At 40.7% G+C, this 4,329-nt stretch overlaps 1 long non-coding RNA gene across 1 annotated transcript; it reads right to left on the bottom strand.

Moving 5' to 3' along the window:
* Nucleotides 1–1,375: 1,375 nt before the first annotated feature.
* LOC106523999 (uncharacterized) lies at nucleotides 1,376–3,664 on the bottom strand. Its single transcript, XR_001310964.1, has 2 exons — nucleotides 3,387–3,664; nucleotides 1,376–1,823 (listed from the first exon to the last, which is right to left on the bottom strand). It is a non-coding gene; the product is annotated as an uncharacterized LOC106523999 (long non-coding RNA).
* Between the last annotated feature and the right edge of the window lie 665 nt (nucleotides 3,665–4,329).

Raw genomic sequence — 4,329 nt, 5'->3', positions numbered from 1 at the left:
GTCAAAAAAATCAGGTACATGTTGAAAATGAAACAGCATTTCTATTAATCCATTTTAATTAGGATTATGGAACACAATCGCTTCCATACGTCCTCAGATGGAATGCCTGACACAGAAACCTCACCCATCATGGCATTTATTTTTCCATCCATCTCTGTAACACAGGCTTTCCCTTGACCTCCTCCCGTTGCAGTCATGGAGCACCGTGCTGTGGCGAGACGTTTTTTTGAAGCCATTTTCATATCAAACCATTTCTTCTTTATTTCTGAGACTGTACGACTCACAAGAGACACAGAATTAACAGCAGTAGTTATTTCATTCCATTCTTTGGCTCTAGCTGGTCCTTTAATTCCACGAGTGACGCTGCTAAAAAGGACAGATTTTCTTTTCTCGATCTCGGAGAGCAGAACTTCAGTCTCTGAACTCGTAAAGTTCTTCATTTTACTTGTCATTTTCATGAATGGACACTTCCTGATCTGAGGCAGGAAACATAGCCTTATATGGTGCTTTTGGGGGTGGTAATTATGCTAATCTCCTCTCCGCGTGCACGAGCAGCTGGATACGAACAGGTGGCATTAATCATGTTTATGCAGTTCATTTTCGCACTTTTCCTGACGATAGAAGAGTTTGTTGAATCTGACTTGACATGTACAAAAGTAAGAGAAATTTAGGAAAAGAATACGAGCATGTTCTTGCATGAGGCACATACTTTCCTGTAGCCAAAGCCAGACCTGCCTATAAGCAAATTAAGCTGCTGCTTAGGGCCCCACGGCCACTAGGGTGCCCCGAGACAGAAGCATGGTAAACTGAACTGACCATAGAGTTAACACTGAGATGGGCGTAATGGACGCGGGGTACGAGTGGGACGTGCCCCCCTCACTTTCCTATCTGTAGCCTCTGTCCGCTGCACTTTTTTTTACCTTTACAATTGTTTAATCTGCTTTCAAGATGCGGTAACACGTTTTTCCGAGCCGTCTGTAAACGCACCATGAGAACGCGGTGCACGGTGAACACCTGTGGATCACTGAGAGCTGGCTGTCTGAGAGTTCTAGAGGATCACAGAACGGCCGGTTCTGTCGGGTAAGGCGGCTGCTACACAGCCACTTGTGTTTTTGTTCTTTTACCCCATAAAATGCAGCTGACGAAGCTGCTGGTGGATGAAACTAATGTTCAATGAGTAACCCCCACCCCTCCCAAATGGAAAAACAGAAAGAAGAATGGTGAGGCTTGGTTTATGAGTTAAAATTACTTAATAATGACCTGATATTTATGAAAAGATGCTTATTTAATCATATTTTAGGAACATATTAGTATTTTTATCTGTAGGTTGCATGATGTCATGTTAGTTTTGGTTATGAATAGGCCCATTAGGTGATTATCATAATTATACCTGTTTATTGGGTAAAATTATTAATATTCTTATTTTAAACATGTAGTTGAGTCAGCACTGCTTGGCACAATGCCAGGTGTTACAAATAAAACTAAATCAAGAATAGAAAAAAGGTAAAATGGAACTCTAAACTCGTTTGATAAATTATCACATTAATTTCCTGATCTCGGCCAGCAGTGAGTTTAAACGGCAACTTTCTCAGTCTTCTCCACAGTGCTGGAAAGATATCACTCATGCGGTTCCAAGGTCTTCGCTGCTGTTGCATGTTGAAAATTGTTGTGGGGTGGGGGGTGGGGAGGTTTTAGGCAAACAGGCAGAAATGACAACGTTATCTCGCCTTCATGGTGCTGGGCTGTGGATGATCTTCTGAGCGCTGGCCTTTATATAGTCTTCTGGTCTCGGCATCGCTGTCCATCATCGGTCTGGCCCAGGTCTCGGGGTTGGAGTGGACGCGGGAAGAGCAGAGGGTCACCAGGAACCAAATCCCCAGTAACATAAAAACCAAACACACACACAAAAAGAAAGGAAATTATCGGTACAGTTTTCTCTATTTACTCAACAGCATGCAGAAAATGTCAGGCATTTTAAACACTTTTTTTCAAAGATGCCTGTTAATGTTGTTTCAACAAAAATCTTCATAAAACATCCTCAGTTAGACAACCAAAAACACTTTTTGTTCGGTCTGTTTGAAATACTTTTTGTGTATCGTTTTTTAATGGCATGTGAACAAGTCATGCATTCTATTTCAAGTTGGAATGTTTTATTACATTTTTTATACTTCTCTGTATCTTATATTTTAAGATAAAACAAAAAGAACTATCCCCTTGCTTCAGGCAATTGAACAAATTTCCACTTTTTTATATTGACTCAAAGTCATTTTGTAACAGAAACAAGCAAACAAAAATAAAAACACTAGTTCAGCAAAATCTATTAGTCCCAGGGGACGTTTCACCACATGAAAAACAGTTTCATTACTTAAGAGTATCATATTCTCTGTGCATTCAATAAAATATATTTGCCTCTAGCATTCTAATATTGTTTAATTGTTTTGTATTAATTACAACTCAAAACACAGCTATGGTTTTTTTATTATTATTATTACTTTTTGCAAATTCACTTAAAAAACAACTTGAGAGTCAGTTATAAAACAAATGTTTTTATGCTCATCTTAGTGATTTTGTTGCTGTAGAAAATGGGTAATCCGTCGTCCCCGCGTGCCCCCTCCTATTTTCAACACACGGTCCACAGCGGGGGGGGGGACCGGGCCCTGGTCACCCGCCCCAACCAGGCCGCACCCAAAGGAGGTGACACTGCGGGGCCTAAACAGGAAACCCCCAATCCGCTCCATTTAATAGCCCCGGAAAACAGAGAGACTAAAGCATGTTATTTAAAAATGTTTCAAAACAACCTTTTATCATTCTTCTTGATTTTAAGCTTTGAATCATGTTCCAGTAAGCGATCACGGAGGCGGCTGAGCTATTTAAGACTTAAACTGCCACCATCTGGGAAAGCTAATTTATCAACTCCATATCCGCAGACACTTTCATGGCTTCCAGCGCCATATTTATTTACCATCGCCTGTGCTCAAAAACACGCCGGTCGAATTCTTTGGCTGAACTCGTACCCAGGGCACTACCGTATGCAACTTTCTTATAAAGAAAATTGGGCGGCCGCCTTTTAAAATGACTTTTAGCCTACTGTGTCTCCTCAACAGAAACAAAAACGGAAAATTAAATTTTCCCTCAGCAGTTTAATCACATCTAAACTGCCTACACTCACCTAGACAAACAATGTCCTCTTGGCTACTTCAAAACAGAAAGCTAAGCTCCCTGTTTTGACTCGATTTGGAATAAAACGCTCCCAAAATCTATCTCGGCTAAAATCAGCAACCGCAGAAGTGACCAGACGAGCGTCTAACAATTAGAATTTCAGTGTGTGGTGGGCCGAAAATAGCCGTAGCTTTTTGCATAAGGTGCTACTGAAAATATTAGCTCACCATGTTTCTGGCACAGACAGGTTCTTTTCAGCTCCAGTCCCAAAGGTCACCCACAGCGGCCTAAGTAAGGACAGATCACAACCCGGACACGATCAGCAGAGGAAGACAGGTCAGCTTTCTCAGAAAAAACCTTCTTTTCCCATTGTCCAGTGGTCGTCTGAAAAAAGTCGATCGCTGCGGACAAACTCCGGTCCTTGGAGCTCCGTTAACGACAACGCCAAAAATTGTGGTGGCACGATTTACCAAGAATGCAAAAACACGTTGGAATAAATGCACAGAAAGTCTGCGTGTATGGTCGTCATAAGATTCAATTTGAGCAACAACAGAGCAGAAGTCAATCAGAGAAGTCTGTCAAGTTGTGGCTGGCTCGTCAGCACAGAGCAGCTGATAATATAACATCCTGTGACATGCTTAGAACCAATCACAGTTCGCCAACTGTGAACCATCTAACCAATGACAGGGCTGTCAGCCCGGAAACACCTTATCAGAATAAAAGAGGTCATGCATTGCTGGAGTCTTGAAGTCTGGGCTGATAGATTAAAACAGCCAAAACTAGTTATCATGAGATATGATTACTGGACAGTCTCGAGGTAGAACACATATACATAATTAATCCATAACAGATGCTTATTTAATAATCTTTTAGGAACTTATTAGTATTTTTATCTGTAGGTTGCATGATGTCATGTTAGTTTTGGTTATGAGTAGGCCCATTAGGTGATTATAATAATTACACCTGTTTATTGGGTAAAATTATTAATATTCTTGTTTTAAACATGTAGTTGAGTCAGCACTGCTTGGCACAATGCCATGTGTTACAAATAAAACTAAATCAACAATAGAAAAAAGGTAAAATGGAACTCTAAACTCATTTGATAAATTATCACATTAATTTCCTGATCTCGGCCAGCAGTGAGTTTAAAGCCAGGATGATTCAAACATT

This window comes from Austrofundulus limnaeus, unplaced genomic scaffold (assembly GCF_001266775.1).
Source record: "Austrofundulus limnaeus strain Quisiro unplaced genomic scaffold, Austrofundulus_limnaeus-1.0 Scaffold173, whole genome shotgun sequence".
Classification (NCBI taxonomy): Eukaryota; Metazoa; Chordata; class Actinopteri; order Cyprinodontiformes; family Rivulidae; genus Austrofundulus; species Austrofundulus limnaeus.
This window is presented reverse-complemented; position numbering and strand designations above follow the sequence as displayed.